Here is an 18,287-nt window from a genome sequence, read left to right on the forward strand (position 1 = left end):
GGCAGGACCTTGGCCCTGGCCCTCAGAAACCTGACTCTGGACCACAGGATGGGGCCCCTGCCTCATGCATTCTCTCACTCCTTCAGCCATGACCTACTGAGCACCTGTCTGTCAAACTGCCAGGTCTCCAAGCTGCCAATTAGGACAACGAACCAAACTGAAAGTAACAATCAAGGGTCCATTCATTCACTGGCNCATTCACTCACTGGCACTGAGAAGGCAAGGGGCAATGAAGAAAGGCCTGGCCCTCCAGCCACTCCTTTCCCCAGGGATCATCACCACGTGACAGCGAGACCACACACAGTGCAGGCTGGGGGGTGGGTGCGGGGGTCATCCTGCCAAGAAGCCCTGGATAAAAGTCTCCTGTCTTTATATGGACCTGGGGACCCGGGGTGATGCAGGAATGAAAGTGTATTGAGTCGGGAAAAGTGCCTTAGTAGTTTCCAAAGCATTTTGTTTTGTTTTCCTCAGCCTTCAAATCCTAATGCTAGGTTCTCAAGCCTGGCTGGACATTAGAATAATGGGGATGCTTTAAAAAGTGTTCAGGGGCGCCTGGGTGGCACAGCGGTTAAGCGTCTGCCTTCGGCTCAGGGCGTGATCCCGGCGTTATGGGATTGAGCCCCACATCAGGCTCCTCCGCTATGAGCCTGCTTCTTCCTCTCCCACTCCCCCTGCTTGTGTTCCCTCTCTCATTGGCTGTCTCTATCTCTGTCAAATAAATAAATAAAATCTTTAAAAAAAATAAAATAAAAAGTGTTCAGCACTCAGTTCCCTTCCCTGGAAGCACTGATGTGATGCTCTGCCTTCATCCCCCAGGTGAACTGCCTGTGTGGCCAGCATGGCTCTCCTGCCCTGAAGGGAAGGCGTGTTCATCACTGGGTTCAGAGCTAGCAAGGGGGAACTGAAAATGGGGTCAAAGCACTCTCTTTGGGGACTTAAGGCATAGAACAATTGCTTCTCCTACCAAGAGCACAGTTAGAAACTGGAAGAATTATGGCCCCAAATATGACCAAGAGGCCTTAAAAATGGGGCAGATTCTTCTGTTTTAGGACTTCCTGTGCGTGTCCTACCTAAGGCCCCTACTTAAGGCATAGAACAATTGCTTCTCCTACCAAGAGCACAGTTAGAAACTGGAAGAATTATGGCCCCAAATATGACCAAGAGGCCTTAAAAATGGGGCAGATTCTTCTGTTTTAGGACTTCCTGTGCGTGTCCTACCTAAGGCCCCTGGGGGGTTTGTGTTGTGTGGTTTTTCTGCAGCACACACACTAGGCTCTGCGTCAATTTCTTTGTGATGGGGGGCAGGCAATAGAAAGACAAAGTAAAATAAACTTGCAAAGAAAAATAAGACTAACAAGGAACTCAAAGTGGATATGGCTGATGGATGTGGTTTGATGGATCCTGTTACACGGGGCACTCTGGTCGAGTGGCAATCATCAAACATCAGTGTGGGCTTGTTAGCACAGTAATCACCTGGAGGGCTTGTTAGCACAGACCGCTGGTCTTCAACCCGGAAATTGTAACTCACTGCCTTGGGGAGGGCCTGAGATTCTCCATTTCCAGTGAGTTCCCAGGTGATGTCCATGCTTGGCTCCACAGAGCACACTTTGAGAATGCTGGTCAAGATAAAGAAGCTGTTCTCAGAAACCCAATGAGAAGGCAGTGCAATCAGAAGACTTCTTGGCAAGGAGCATCTGCGTGGCTCAGTTGGTTAAGCATCTGATTCTTGATCTCAGCTCAGGTCTTCTTGCCTGAAACCCATCCACACTGGATATTAGATTCTTTTTGTTATAATTCTGGACTGATGTTTGTTAGGACTGAGACCCAAGGTTTCTGGTGTGGGCCCCAGCATGCACATTGAAGGGAACCTGTAACTTTTCTCTAATCTGGGAAGCACCATGCAAATGCTGTTTTCCTCTGGTCAGAGCTGGTGCTTCAGAGGTGAGAATTTGGAAGCCTGGACTCAGGTGGGTGACCTGCAGCACTAGTGGGTCCCGGGTGGAAATTGTGATCGTTATCGAAGGTCTCATCAAAGGCTTAATTCTGGCCAAGGCAGTATTTTCAAGCTACATCCTAGGGAAGAGTATTTTGGGAGACGTTACTAAGAATTCCCTGAGAAAGTCTGGAAAAGTTCTGCAATTCATCTTCTTCTTGGCTTTAGCATTTTAAAGGCTCTGGAAGTTCCAGAATGAAGAAGCTTGCCTAATATAGCTGACCCTAGTGTTTTCTGTAACTAATTTGACCACGGGACACTGTCTTCTCAGCTTCTCAGCATTTCTATTAGGATCTCCGGGAAGTCAATCTCCATGGGGCAGCAATGGGAGAATTGGGCACGGACCCTGCAATCTGGGCATAGGAAGAGGACACCAAGTCTTCATGGTTTCAGAAAGCATGCCAGAGGCTCCATGTGCCTGCATGGAGTCACAGTCTGCTCCAGGACACTGGTGGGTAAACAGGTGTTCCTCAGGAATGTTTCATTCCCCGAAGCATCTGGAATGTTTCAAGAACCCACAGGGCTGGGTTCCAGTGCACAAATCAAACTGAGATGAGACACACCTGCTTTATTGAAGTTATTTACAGTACAGCTCCTTTGTCTACCCCTGCTTCTCTACAGAGCATCAAAGGTTTAAAACCCCTACCACGTGGCCTCCACATCTGGTCCTGGAATGTGCCAACCCTGGAAGAGCCAACAGAGAAAGTTGCCATTTAAACCAAATGAGACAAGAGAGTTCAGAGCCACGTGAGCCAAAGCAGTGTTTGCAGCTGGTGGCGTTGGCACGGCCTGGGAGCTTGTTAGCCATGCAGGACCCCGGGCCCAGCTCCAGACCTGCTGCATCAGGCCTGCCTTGATATAGATCCCTGGGAGATTCACAGGCACAGTAGAGTTTAAAAGGCACTTTTTAAAAAATAAATAAAAAATTTAAATACAAGCAACATGCAAAAACTTCAGTTCTCAAGCTTGGATGCTCATTGCAATCATTGGGAGCTTTTAAAGTACTTACTCTTTCCCATCCTCATTTCAATTTGATTGGAATGGAGAGCATTCTGGGTTTTAAAAGTTCCGTGGGTGATTCTAAAATGCAGCACACTGGTTCCAGGGCCCCGGACCTATCGCGGCGTAACGTATCTCTCTAGCTTGTTCCCCCAGCACCTGGACCAGAGCCTGGCATGGGGTAGGTGCGAAACTCTTCACAGAATAACATTTTGCTGCTCAACTGAGGTATCCTGGGACTCCAGATCATACGGAGGATGCAGGGGTGGTCTTGCCAGGAGTCTGTGTGCATGAAGGACAGAGAAGTCTTCCAGAAACAATTCATCCGAAGGAAGGAACTTGGGTTAAGACCAGTGTCTGGACAAAAGATGTAGGGCCAGTGTCCCTCACACCACCATGGCAAGCACAGCCCTTCTCTGGATGCTGAGCTGGTGGGCAGGGCCATGGGATGGGCTGTTATATTTTGAGGTCTTGTTATGGTAACCGCTAGACTGTAGCACAGGTTATAGATGAAGGGGAGGCAATAATTTCAAGACAGGATGTCAAGTGTCACTTGGTCCCCATATAACCATCTGTGTCTTTTCAAGGGTGTGAGCAGAATGCTTTGAAGTTCTTAGGAATGGAGGACTGCTACCTCCAAAGCGCCTTCTTTGAAGAATGTTCTCCGCACAGCGTTCTGTGTGAGCTCTGCGCTGCGGGTGGCAGGTCAGAGGCAGTGGTGGACAGAACCCCCCACAGCCCTCAACAGCAGCCTGCCCCCTAGCACTCAGGCTCAAGTGACTTTAAAAAATCAAGCAGGAACAGTAGCCCAAGGCCTCCTGACATCAGCATTCAGCCAGCTTCCCCACAGAACTGGGAAGTAGGACAGATAAATGACCCCATTGCAGGGAACTGAGAGTCCTGCCTTTGAAGCTCCCCTTTGATAAAAGGGTCGACAGAAAACAAAAATACACTTTCTGCTTGGAAAATGTCTGAGGTGAATGGCCAAAAAGTCCTGCATCCTAGTCAGGCCCAGGAGTGTGGGTGTGGTGGTGGCTGCCAGCTGGGGAGAAGGCCGGGGCACCTGGGTGGGTACTTAAATCCCCTGCCAAGGGCACTCAGCCCAGTTGTTCTGGAGCAGAGCTGTCCCAGGAAGCTGCAGCAGGGGAAGGGTTAGCAGGGGTGGACTCCATCTGAGGCGACTCTGGTGACCGACCTCCATCCAAAGATGATAGAGACGCTCTCAGCCTCATTCATCCTGGAGACCTAAGGCTGGGAGGTCTCTCCAGCAAGCCTGGACCGTGATCTCTAGCTCTCTGTCCTCTGCAGATGAAGGTCATTCTCTATTATTATTTTGCATTAAATGTTATTGTTTCTCTGTTCTTCTCAGGCATGGAGAGGCTTGGGGGGTGGGGGTGGGGCAAAATGGGGGCAAAGCCAGTGGAGGGTGGAAGGCCTGGGTCTGTCCTCTGCGGAGTGGTTGTGCCCCTACTACGCTGTTGCTCCCCACCGGCTTGGGGCTGGCACCTCCGGCTAAGCACTCTGCCTGTGGGCTGGGCCAGCTCACCCCTGCCCCACATACCTGCCCTCCACCCCTCACCCCTGCATGCTCCCCACATGCCCCCACCCCTGCATGCCTCCAACCTTACATGCCCGGACACCTTTCCTTGGCTCCAGAACCTACCTGCTCTCTCAAAACCAGAGTGACCTACTTCTGGGCCCACATAGAGAAGCAGGAACTGATAAAAAGAAAGTCTCAAACTCAAGAGAATTATTTCCATGAATACAAACTGGAGGCTTACACTGTGTTTAGGCATTGGATGGCCCCGATAAAGGGTCTGTACTGAAGAGAAAAAGGATATATGTAAATAACTGGAAATGTGACCAGCTGAGAATAGAAACCAGGATTGTGACATATCCAGGTCCAGAAAAGCTTCCAGGATGGGAACTGGGACATGCACAATGTGATAAGAAAGCGAGGCTGAATAAGGGACTATTTCTTACACAGTCAAGGTCGAATCCCCCATGGTGTGGTCTGTGCCCCCTCTCAGCGTGTCCGTGCTGGTGGGCAGGTCTCTGCCCCTGTCCTGTGTCCCACATGGGCTTGTAGGTCTGGGTTGGTAAGTAACTCCAGGCCTGAGCTATGAGCTACATTCTCTCCTGTCCTCCTATGTGTGCTGGTTGGGAGGTGAAGTTGGTTTTTGGAAAAGCTGCAAAGTGGTTCAGGGAAGTGGTGACCCAAATAGACAGTGGTTCTGGATGTGACTGCTGCTTTTGTTTGCAAATGAAGTGCTGACTTACAGGAGGGTGATTTGAATAATGTGGAAGGGTATGGGGGTGGGGGAAGCACTTGCTGGGTGGACTGTCTGAGTGGTTGGGGGTGAGGGAAGGCTCTAGGCCCCCTGGGGTAGTTGTGCAGAGCCACAAGCCCCTCTATAGCCTCCCAGCCTAGCCTCCCAGACTCCCTGCAGGGGCTTGTGGGCTTGTCCTCCTCCTGCCTCTGAACTTCTGTGGCTGTGGCTGTGCCTGGTGGGCTGGCCTCTTTCCTCAAGACTTCTCTGCACCCAGGCCCCATACCTACCTGCTTCTAGAAATGAATCCAAATTCCTGCCAATTAGGAAGGATCTTCCTGGCCAGCCCAGTCCTGACCTCTGCCCTACATGCCCTCCTGAATCCCTTAAGAATCCACACTTTGAGTGTGCCTGGGTGGCTCAGTCGCTTAGGCGTCTGCCTTCGGCTCACGCGGGGCTCCTTGCTCAGTGGGGACCCTGCTTCTCCCTCTGCCCCTCCCTTGTGCTTATGCTCTTGCTCTCTCTCTCTCTCTCAAATAAATAAATAAAATCTTAAAAAAAAAAAAAAGAGACCATGCTTGTGTTTAAGCGCATGGTGTCTCCCAACTTCAGACCTCACAGGGCATGGGTGGTGGAACGGGGCACATCCCGGGTCCCAGCCCCTCTGGTACCGCTCCAGGGAAAGGCCGCACACCAGGGAATTGTGGCCACAGGTGTTGCCCCGGGATTGAGGCAGGAGGACATTCTTCACATCTGCACCCTGACTTAGCTGAGCGGGGCAGCACTGCCTCTCCTCACAGATCTGCATCAAGGACACTAAGGCAGAGTGGGGTGCAGACTCCTGAATGGAAAGCAGAAGACAAAGGTACTTGGCCTGAAAAGGCAAATAGGCACCTCCCCCTCGCAGGTAGCCCCAGGGAAGGTCAAAAGGCAGGACCCTGTCCACCCACATTCGCATTTGAATGAGGAGGTCCGAAGACCGCTGCCCTGGGAAAGGGAGGAGGCAAGGAGCACTACTTGGAGGGACTCTGTCCTCTTCAAGGGCGGGGAGACCGCAGAGCCAGGTGGAGGGGAGACTGAGCAGAAATGCTGGCAGCATTTACATTTCCTATGTGAAGGCAATTTTCCACGTGGTGAGTTACATACATCCCGCTGTGTTGTGTTTCTGGAGCTGCTGTACCAAATTGCCATAGATTTGGGGACTCAAAGTAACAGACGGAGGCCAGGATCTGAAATTGGCATCACTGGCCCTAATCAGGGGTCAGCAGGGTGCCCCTCCAGAGGCTCTAGGTGAGAGCCTGTTCCTGCCTCTTTAAGGCTGCTGTGGTGCTCCTTGGCTCCGGTGGGCATCCCTGTCCGCTCTGCCTCTGTCTCCACACGCCCCCCCACCCCCTTCTCTGGGTCGGGTCTCCCTCTGGTAGGGAGGACTCAGGTGACAGCACGGAGGGCCCAACAGAAAATCCAGGACCATCTCCTCATCTCAAGATCTTTGACCTAACGACACCTGCAAAATCCTTTTCTGATGCACAAAGCAACATTCACAAATTCCTGGGGTTAAGATGGGGATGTCTTTGGGGGCCACTTTTCCTACTCCCCTCCTTCCTGTCTCGGATATTTCTACTTTTAGCTTTCCAGTGAGGATGCTATTCAGGGAAGCAAGAAGCCATTTCCAGTTGTCTGAAATGCCTCCCTCCTGAATCTGTAATTCTTCCAGCTCTATTACATGCTTCCCCCAAATGCCTTTTCTGTCCCTCTGAGGGTGCCACAGGTAATGTAGGGCTGGAAGTCAGCTGTGCATAGGGCCGGGGACCCTAAAACCAGCCCACAGGCAAAGACTTGGCGAGTACTGTGGGCCCCTGGGCCCCTCTCTGGGGTCCTGACAGACAGGCTGCATTTCCAGGTGCCGAGGCCACTCTCTTCAAGGTCTCCAGGGATCCCCAGGGGGCGGTGTCACCTTCCTCAACTGCAGGATGGAGTAAGAACAGAACTTGGCCTGTGGGATGTCAGGTGAGGCTGCTGATGTGCCCTCAGCTTAGAGGTTTTACTCTTAAACCAGGTGGGACAGTGGGGAGTGGTAGAGGCACGTAAGGACACTGGGGAACTCCCTCCTGCCTTAGGTGTGGGCGGAAGAGCCTGCAGGCCAGCCGGCTTCATGCGGGGCCATTCTTGTTCCTGGAGCACAGTTTCTTTCCACAGTGTTCCTGCCCATCCCCACATCCTTCCCACTTCTAGCTCCCATGGCCCTGGCAGACCTGGGTTTACTTCTCATGGGTGGATGTTCTGTGGAAGATGTCAATTCCGGCCTCACGACGTCTCAGGTCCCCCCACCCAGCACATGCCGAGAGCGCCTAGTGTACCAGACCTGTCCCGGGCGCGTGGGGTACAACAGTGAGCAGAGCGCCTGGCGACCCTTCCATCAGGAAGCCCATTTGCTCACGGCAGCGAGTAGTAAGCAACATGGCATGACGGAGTCAGTTAGAGGTGGTCAGAGCTGTAGATAAAGAGGAAGATGGAAGCAGGGGAGAGCAGGAGGGCAGGGTGGGTGGGAGGATGGGCTAGGTCACCATTATTTTTTAAAGATCTTATTTTTTTTAAGTAATCTCTACACCCAATGTGGGGCTTGAACTCACAACGCCCGAGATCAAGAGTCACAGGCTCCACCAGCAGAGCCAGCCAGGATCCCCTAGGTCGCTATTTTGAATGAGGGGGTTGTGGTATTGTTGCAGGATTTCTCAGCCGTTAGTGTCTGCAGTTCTTGGTCATGTTGCTTCAAAGAATGAAGAGATGGACCAGACAAAGAGTGGTGGGCAGCAAAACAGAGTTTAATGAGCAATAATACCAAGGTCCCAGGGAGGGAGGGGACCCGAGAGGGCTGCCACTGGAGTTTCTAAGTGCAGGGGTTTTTATGAGCTCTTCTGCGGAACTATCATAAGCAATCAGGGTGTGTGGAGTCCTGCCAATCAGGGCTTTTGTCACGTATCTGTCTACCTATTCGGTTAATGTCTACGTGCCGATGGTCTTTTTTGGCTGACATCTGGGGGCTTAGGTCTTAACTGCATCTTGACCATGATATTGACAAATGCTTTGTGGTTAATCATCTTATTTTAGGACGTTTTACAGAAGTCATTTCTGCAAAGGCTGCAAAACAGAATGCTAGTGCAGTCCCATCTAAGCTGCAAGACAGGATGTTAGTGCTGTTTTGTCTTAGCTGTCCTGACGCCATATGTTCTTGTTGGGGACCCTGGCCCTGACTATCGAACTGTCCAACTAATTCCTAACAGTAGATCACATTGAGAAGGTGACATTGGAACAAAGATTTGAAGGAGGTAAAGGAGTAGCCATGTGGTTATCTAAGGGAAGAACCTTCTAAGGAAAGGGCACAGCCTGTGCAAAGGCCCTGAGGTCAGAGGCACATTGAGGAATAGCAAGGAGGCAAGTGAGGCTGGAGTGAGTGAGTCAGAGGGAAAGCGTGATAGCAGATGGGGTGCAGGAGTTGGGGGCCGGGAATGGGGAAGCACTGTGTTGGATTACTGCCAGGACTTTCCAGAGCTGATCAGACACAGCCCTGGTGCCATTAGGGCTCATGTCCCTAAAGCTTTCCCTTGCTTTATGCTGGAGGGAGGAGTTTGGGGAACGGACCACCCCAGCTTCAGCAGGTAGAGGACCTAGAGATGGTGCACTGCTCTCCACAGATGTTCTAGCCTTCCAGGGCCAATGAAATTTCCCTGGTCACCATGAACCGGTGTTGTCATTTCCAGGTGCCCAGGATCCCTAGGACAAGTAGGTCGTGAACCATCCTAACAGGGTAACATGAGGCCACCATGTGAATCCTGAGCACCATGCCAGCCACCACAGTAAGAGTCACCCACTCTTACCCAATGATTAGGGCCTCCACTCTGATTGCTGCCTCAAATGCCTTTGCTAACTCCTTTCTCCTCACCCTCAGACCCTATTGGACTTTGCTCTGGAATCTCCCATGGGGACCTCATGTACACCTTGCCCTATTACATCATTACTCTTGGTCACATCAGGCCCTTCTCACTCACATCCTGCCTCCACCACAGATGCCCCCACCTGGCTCTCAGCTTCCTCTTTATCCCTTCTCTTCTCATCTGGACTGCAAATACCATGACTTCTGCTTTCAGAATGACTCTGGAGTCTGCCTTTGGTGCCTATGCCTACTGTGCAGTCCCGGGGCTCATCGTTCCGTTGCAGGAAGGCATCCATGTGGCCCTCCTGCGGCTCCTAGGACGGGCCTCCGAGAGCCCCACGAAGGGAGCCGCAGGTCCTCAGGCTCACACACACCGGCTCCACGGCCCCTGGCAGGTTTCTTTTTTCATTTCACCCACTTGTATCCGTCTTTTGTATTGTGACCAGTTATCCTCATAAAAAATAAAATTATCTTTGTTATTATGAGGCTTATAAAAAAAAGCTTCCCTTGGCATTATGCTTACATTATGAAAAATGAGAAGCTTTGTAACCGGAGGCAGAAACAAACAAGGACACACACCCTGTCTACTGTAGCCTGGTTCTGGAAGACTAGACATAATGATCAGGCAAGAGTCAGAAGTAAGAGTAAGCTATTGGGAAATCAAGGCAAAATTGTCACTGTTCAGGGATGGTATGATTGGATGCTTAGGAAAGTCAGGAGAATAGGCTGAGAAGCTACTGAAGGTAAAAAACTCAGTTAGGAAAATTACTATACTCCTTTATAACTTTTCCATGTATAAATAACTAGTTAAAATATTATGAAAAATATTTCACTTCGGATAGCAGTTAGGTGAGGGGCGCCTGGGTGGCTCAGGCAGTTAAGCATCTGCCTTTGGCTCAGGTCCTGATCCCAGGGTCCTGAGATGGAGCCCAGTGTCGGGCTCTCTGCTTAGCTGGGAGTCTGCTTCTCTTTCTCCCTCTGCTCCTCCCCACTACTCATGCACTCTCTCTCTCTCAAATAAATAAAATCTTTATAAAAAGATAGCAATTAGGTGAGACATTAACAAGATACACATTTTAAAAAAAAGATTTTATTTATTTATTTGTCCGAGAGAAAGAGAGAGAGCACAAGCAGGCTGAGTGGCAGGCTGAGGGAGAGGCAGGCTCCCCCCTGAGCAAGGAGTCCCATGTGGGACTTGGTCCTAGGACCCTGGGATCATGACCTGAGCTGAAGACAGACACTTAATGAACTGGGCCACCCAGGGACCAACACAGTATATAACTTTAAAAGGCAAATCGTAAGGCCTACAGAAGGAAAACTTGACAATTCTGCTGAAGAGATTAAATCTAGGTCTAAGCAGATGGGAAGAGAGAAATTGCTACCTGCTAGAATGGCTCAATATTATAAAGTTGACCACTAACCCTGAATTATTCATAAATCAGTCTAATTCCAATGCAAATACTGATATGATACATGGGGGAAAGTTGACATGGGGAAAGGAACAGGGAAACAGGGGGAAAAGAGGAATAATGAGGAGGAAAGAGCCCTGTTCAGTATAAAATGAATCGTAACTTTTCAGTAACTAAGCCAGGTTCATATTGAAGGTTTTCATGGATTAACAGAGGGTTCCAAAATATATACAAACAAATATTCAAATTTAGTCCATGTGGTAGATGGCCTTTCAAATCAGAGATAAAAGCGAGATTATTCAGTAGATGGTTTAGAAACAATTGGCCATTTGGGGGGGGGGGAAGCTGAATTCTGACCCAGTGCTTTACTGCTCCAAAAGAAATTTCAGATAAAACAAAACTAAAACTAAAACATTTTGAAGGAAAAAAGGTGAATTTGTTCATAATTGTGAATGGGAAATGCCTTTCTAGGCAGGTTGTGTATCTGGAAGTTTTGATGTGTAATCTTGATCTACTTGGATTGAAATATTAAAAAAAAAAAATCACCAGTGATGGAAAAGTAAACAAACCAAAGAAAACATTTGCAGCCCAACTGGCATAGAGCTTACATGCTTCTTTGAGCAACACATTTTACAAAGAGTTCTCATCAATCAATAAGAAAAATGTTTACAAATTCAACTGAAAAACAGGAGGTTCACAGAAATATAGATGAAATTGGTCAATAAGCATATAAAAGAGAGGCTTGCTCAATTTTACTCAGAATTAAAGAAACGCAAATAAAAAGAACAAAGGGATATAACTTCTCTGCAAGGTTGCAAAAGCTAGAGGTGGGATGATACTCCTTGATGGTGTGGGCGCAGCACAAAGGGCTGGCTTCTAAGCTATCCCTGCGATCACACACTGGGCTGGGCTTCTCTGGGGGGCGCTTGACACTATCCGTCATAGTAATTAATGCCCCTCACCTTTGACTCAGCAGTCCCCCTCCAGGAATTGACCTGGCGCCTGTACTCACACAAGTCAGCCAGGAAACAGGTAGAAATATTGCTGCGATAATGAAAACCAGAAAAAAAAATGAAGTTGGGTATCCTTAAGAAATCAACTAATGAGACGCTGACAGCTGCGTATACTAGTAGGATCCGTGCACTTTCCTGAGTGCACACCGCAGTAAAAGGTGAAGCAACAGAAGGAGGTGACTCTATCTCTGCTAATAAGGGAATATTTCCAAGACATATTATTAAGGGAATAGCAAAAAGGGTATGAAAATAGAACAACAAATAAATAATTAAGCCTTTTGGGAACTTTCAGTTCTTTCACTATTTTCTTTATGTTTTACTTTTGCTTTTGAACTTTCTTCTGCATTGCCAGGTGTGAATAAGGATTGCCTCAATCCAGGGCTGGGTGACACGCAGCCTGACATCCCTTCTGCTTTTTTGCCCTGTTACTTGTTGGGTCCAGCCTGTTTCTCCCAAGTTGGTTGACCCATGTGGCTGGAGCATTGTCCTCTGGAGGTTGACTGGAAGAGGCTGCCCCTAGGACAGCCTGCTTTCCTTCTTCCACAGTGAACAGAGGCTCCCTTGATTTCCCTGTTCAGTGCTTCTCCAATTCCAGCTCCAGCCCCCCAACCCCCACCCCTGGAGGGTCTGTGTGCTGACATGAGGCCCCTCCTCAGAGTGTCTGCATTGGGAGGCCTGGGGATAGGCCAAGAGTGTCATCTCCAAAAAGTTTCCGGGAGACGCTGGTGCTGCTGGCCCTGGGCCCCACTTTGAGAGCCACAGCCAAAGTCAGTTGCCAGAGTCAGGAGGCTGGGCCTTTTCCTGGATTGCTCCAGAGCACGTTTCTTGGCACAGAACTGATAGTTTCACTGATGGATGAATGTGTTAGGTGATCCCTAAGATCCTGAGCAGTGGAAAGTCATCCAGAAGCCTGTACGTACATCTTGGCCTGACCCTACTGGCAGGAGGAGGGTTTCGTGGAGCATCCCACTCCTGGGACCCAGGAGGCCATGTAATGCCATAGACACCCAACCCAAGCCCTGGGCTCCACCCACTCCAGGGCATCACTGTTCTGGGGCTTGCCTGTGGCTTCCCCTGCATGCTCCACCTCAGGGTCTCTCCCAAGTGCTGCAAAACCAGTGCCCCATGAAGGAGGGTGGGTACCAGCCCATCCTCCTAGGTTTCGGGGGAGCATCCCCCAGGCACATGCCTCAAAGTCCCCAGAATTCCCAGTGGGTCAGAGCCCCAGCTGACCTCCATGTTACTGATGCACTATCCTCCCTTGTCCACTTTCCCACCCCTTCCTGCTGCCTCCCAGAATTGCCTTCCAAATAAACCAGATCCCTGTGTCAGGGCCTGCTTCTGAGGACAGGCCCTTACCCCAGTTTCCAGGTGACCATCTTCTTTTCTGGCCTTCTCAGTTTGACAGTGATACCCAGAGACTCAGTGCAGACTGGGTGACACAGAGCTTCTGAGCTGGCCATCTGGGGTGACAGGCACCTGCTGCTGGTGGTGGGGCAGCAAGCAAATTGGGCCGCTAGCAAATTACTCCTCAGGCCACGTGGCGTTTGTGCAAGGCCAGAGAAAAGTGCTCCAGAGAAAGCTGCCATTTGGCCCTGTTCCTGGGGGACATCTATTGAATGTCTGCAAAGAAGGGTAGAAAGAAAGGGGATTCAATTTCAGGGGTTCTGATTTGGCAGGTAATTCTTGCATGAAGGGCAGGTCTATTCTATTACCAGGGGCATCTGAGGGAGTCCCCATCTCCTGTGCATGGCAGCAGCCACCTCCTTTCTTGGGTGGAAGGATTTGCTTCTACATGTGAAGGGTGAAGGGTTAAAACAGTTGTGCTCTCCCCTTGCCTGATGCCCCTCATCCCCCCAGAAGCCTCCTTTTCAAGGGGTCACTTCTCTACTGACTGCATGAAGAACTGACAGTTTTGGTGGGGAACTAGTGGGTGGCTTGGGTGAGTTCCCCCAGAAACAGACAAAGAGGGACAAGGGGTTTGAGTGTGGTAGTTTCTGTGGGAGGTAAACTCAGGGGCTCTGGGAGGGGAAGAGGAGTGAGATGGGGAAAGCTGTGGGCATAGGGCTCAGCCCACTGGGACCCTCTGGGTGACAGTGTGTAGTGACTCCAGAGCTGTCCTGGTCAAGATGCTGTGAAGCTGGGCTCTCTCTCCAGCCCCCATTTCTAATCGGTTAAGGGCTGCTTCTGGGGCATTAACTCTCTGTCCCTTGTAGCCTGACCCCACTGTGCCAGGAAAAGCCCTTGGGTGGAGTCTCCAGGGCTTGCAGGGAGGCATTGGTAGGTAGGAACTACAAGAACTGCGGTTTTATGGACAGGTCACCCACAGTATTGGCTCTGGTGAAGACCACAGGCCCACCATTTTTTATTGAAATATTTGGGAATGTGGTAACTAATATAAAACCTTTTGGAATTAATGTGGAGCAGAGTCTATTTACATGAGAACAAAAGTGTATTATCTGTGCTCCAGCTGATTGGACGGCTCGGGGACTAGAGGATGTCACACAGCCCCTGTGTGTGGATTTCTGTTTAACAGAACCAGCACAAGCCAGCATCTTGCAAAGTCACTTGGCAACACTATTATCTTTAATTGCTAAATACATGTGGCTGCTGAAAATCTAAAATAATATATTATAAACTCTGTATTTTAAAGCAATAAAAGAATTGGTGCTACTAGGAGCTGGGAGAAAATTAGCAATCTTTAAAGACTTTGGTAAACAAAGACTGCATTGCGGTTTCTAAGCACCCAAATTGCAAGGCCTTCTTTATTCATGTCAGAGGAGAGAGCACCCCACACTCGACATTGGTGACAAGACTTTAGACACAGTGGCATTGCATCACTGGAAAAATGAACCACAATCTCCACAGAGAAGCAGTTCTGGGCCTGGCATGTGTGAGGTGGCAGTGGGCCTGGTAGAAAAGAACAGGATTTGCAATCAAAAGATAATTCTTCCCCTCTCATCGTTCTGTGAATTTGCTATCGTTAGTCAGCATCTATCTTCCAGTCCTGCCCACACCCTGATTTCCTTTTAGGGAATGATATTTTCTACTTTGGGTTGGTTTGATGGGAACAGGCTCTCCCCACGCCCAAGGGGCAGGCCTGTGAGCTGACTCAGGCCAAAGCATCTGTGTGTCTGCATCTCAAGGAAAGTGACAGAGTCAACAGTGGTTGCATTTGTTCACTCCGGATGTCAGCCTGGAGACCCTTTATTATGATTCCCTCTTTTCCGTTCTCTTTGATGGTCTACGGGGGAGCCTGCTTCCAGGCTGGAATGCACGAGCTTCTGATATCCTTCCTTTGAATTCTCTTTTTCATCTTTTTCCAACTTTTTTTTTAATTGAGGAAAAATTGGTATATAACATTACATACGTTTCAGGTGTGTACGATTATAATTTGATTTCTGTATAAACTACAAAGTGATCACCACCAAACATCTAGTTACCATGTGTGACCCCTCAGCTGATTTACTTCATTCACTGCCCACCTCTGACTCCCCTCCCCTCTGGTAACCAACTATCTGTTCTCCATATCTCTGAGTTTGTTTTTGTATTGTTTTGCTTTTTCATTTGTTTTGTTTTTTAGATTCCGAACATGAGTGAAATCATGCAGTATGTGTCTTTCTAGGTCTGACTTACTTCATTTAGCAGAATGCCCTCGAGGTCCATCCAAGTCATCTCAAATGGCAAGACTTCCTTCTTCTTCATGGCTGAGTAGTATCCTATTGTATGTATACTACATCTCCTTCATTCACTCATGCATCAGTCAATGAACACTTAAGTTTTTTCCCTATCTTGGCTATCGTAAGTAATGCTGCAGAGAACCCGGGGGTGCATATATCTTTTAGAACTAGTGTTTTCATATTCTTTGGATAAATACCCAGAAGTGCAATAGTTGGGTCGTATGGTAGATCTAGTCTTTTTCCCCCTACCGGATTTTATTAATTAATTGCTTAGTTTAGAAAACAAGTGCAAGTGGGGGGAGGGGCACAGGGAGAGGGAGAGAGAATCTCAAGCAGACTCCACGCTGAGTGCGGAGTCGGTCGTGGAACCCTGAGATCATGATCTGAGCCAAAATTGAGAGTTAAACGCCTAAACAACTGAGCCACCCAGGCACCGTGTTGTTCTTAAGGGTTTGAGGAATCCTCATAGTGTTTTCCGCAGTGGCTGCAGCAACTTATATTCTCACCAACTTGCAGGAGGGTTCCTTTTTCTCCACATCCTCTCTAATACTTATTTCTTTTCTTTTTGATAATTGCCGTTCTAACAGCTGTGAGGTGATATCTCATGGTGGCTTTGATTTGCATTTCCCTAATAACTAGTGATGTTGGACATCTTTTCATGTGTCTGCTGGCCATCTGTATGTTTTCCTTAGAACAATGTCTATTCAGATCCTCTTCCTATTTTTTAATTGGGTTTTTTTAAAAATGGTTGAGTTGTTTGAGTTCTTTATATATTTTGGTTATCAACACCTTGTCAGATATATTATTTATAAATATCTTCTCCCATTCAGTGGATTGCCTTTTCATTTTGATGATGGTTTTCTTCCTTGAACAGAGCTTTTTAATTTGATGTAGTCCCATTTGTTTATTTTGCTTTTGTTTCCTTTGCTTTTTGTGTTAGATCCACAAACAGATCACTAAGAGCTATGTCAAGGAATTTGCCACCTGTGTTTTCTTCTAGTACTCTTCTGGCTTCAGGTCTTGCATTCAAGTCTTTACTCCATATTGGGTTAATTTTTGTGTATGGTGTAATGGTCTAGTTTCATTCTTTTGCGTATGGCTGTCCAGTTTTCCTAATACCACTTATTGAAGAGACTGTCCTTTCTCTATTGTGGGTTCTTGGCTCCTTTGTCAGAAATTAATTGCCTATATATGTGTGGGTTATTTCTGGACTCTCTATTCTGTTCTATTGATCTGTATGTCTGTTTTTATGCCAGTACCATAGTGTTTGTATAACTACAGCTGTGTAGTATAGTTTGAAATCAGGGAGCATGATACCTCCAACTTTGCTCTTTTTTCTCCAAATTGCTTTGGCACTTCAAGACTTTTTGTGGTTTCATACAAATTTTAGAATTATTTGTTGTAGTTCTATGAAAAATGCCATTAGAATTTTTGAAAAGGATTGCATTGAATCTGTAAATTGCTGTGGGTAATGTGGACATTTTAATAATATTAATTCTTGCAGTCCATGATCATAGACTATCACTGTCTATTTGTGTCTTCTTCAGTTTCTTTCATCAATGTCTTATAGTCTTTTTAATTTTATTTTTTAATTTTTAATTTTTTTACAGCTTTTTAAAAATTATTTTCAGTACATTAAATTTACTCATAAAAAATTCTAAAAATGTATAATTTTTCTTTTTAACAAAGTGTAATAAAACATAAAAACTTCGAGAACAATACTTAACATTTACAATTCAAAATCAAACTGGCAGAATATTAAATATTTACAAACTTCATCTTTTAAAAATATTTATAAAGTTACATGCACTTTTGTAGAATTGATGTAAAAGAATGGCTCAAAAATGGGACAATTTTCTTTCATTCCTAAAAAGAAAATCTGTCCAATATAAGCTGTGAAAATTCTTGAGTACATGAGGTCTCTGGTTTCAGTACCAAAGCCTTCATCTTTGTGCATGCAAGAACTTAATGCATGTGAAGGGCCTGTTACAAGTCCTGGGACTGACTGATGAGACGCGCTGAACTCCCCTCTCCCCAGAACAGTGTAGTCAAGTTGACTTTTGGCCTCAACCAGCAAGTATGTGGTTTCTCAAGTGTCGATTAAAAGATTTTATTTATTTGACAGAGAGCGAGCGAGCTAGTGAGAGCACAAGCAGGGGGAACAGCAGAGGGAGAGGGAGAAGCAGGCTCCCCACAGAGCAGGGAGCCTGATACCAGACTTGATCCTAGGATCCTGGGATCAAGACCGGAGTCAAAGGCAGATGCTTAACTAACTGAGCCATCCAGGTGCCACTCAATGTCTTACAATTTTAAGTCTTTCACCTCCTTGGTTAAATTTATTCCTACGTGTTTTATTCTTTTGGATGAAATTATAAATTGCTTTCTTACTTTCTCTTTCTTATAGTTTATTATTAATATAATAGAAATACCACAGATTTATGTATATTGATTTTGTATTCTGCAAGCTTATAGAATTTGTTAGTTATAACAGATTTTTTTGGTGGAGACTACAGGATTTTCTATAGTAGTATCATGTCATCTGCAAAGAATTTTACCTCTTCTTTTCTGATTTGGATGATTTTATTTCTTTTTCTTGACTTATTTCTGTGATTAGAACTTCCAGTACCATGTTGAATAGAAGTGGGTTCATCTTATNTCTGATTTGGATGATTTTATTTCTTTTTCTTGACTTATTTCTGTGATTAGAACTTCCAGTACCATGTTGAATAGAAGTGGGTTCATCTTATTTGGAACTCTTGGGCTTCCTGGATCTTGATGTCTTTTTGCTTCCCCAGATTAGGGAAGTTTTCGGGCATTATTTCTCCAAATATGTTTTCTGGCCCATTCTCTCTCTTCTCCTTCAGGGACCCCAGTAATGTGAATATTATTCTGCTTGATCTTGCGACAGTGTTTAGCCTTCCCAGTAGAATGGGTGCAAAGAAGTAGAAGGTGACTGCTGCAGATGTGCGGATTGTCACCCAGAACCCCTCCC

Source organism: Ailuropoda melanoleuca, chromosome 6, assembly GCF_002007445.2.
Source record: "Ailuropoda melanoleuca isolate Jingjing chromosome 6, ASM200744v2, whole genome shotgun sequence".
NCBI lineage: Eukaryota > Metazoa > Chordata > Mammalia > Carnivora > Ursidae > Ailuropoda > Ailuropoda melanoleuca.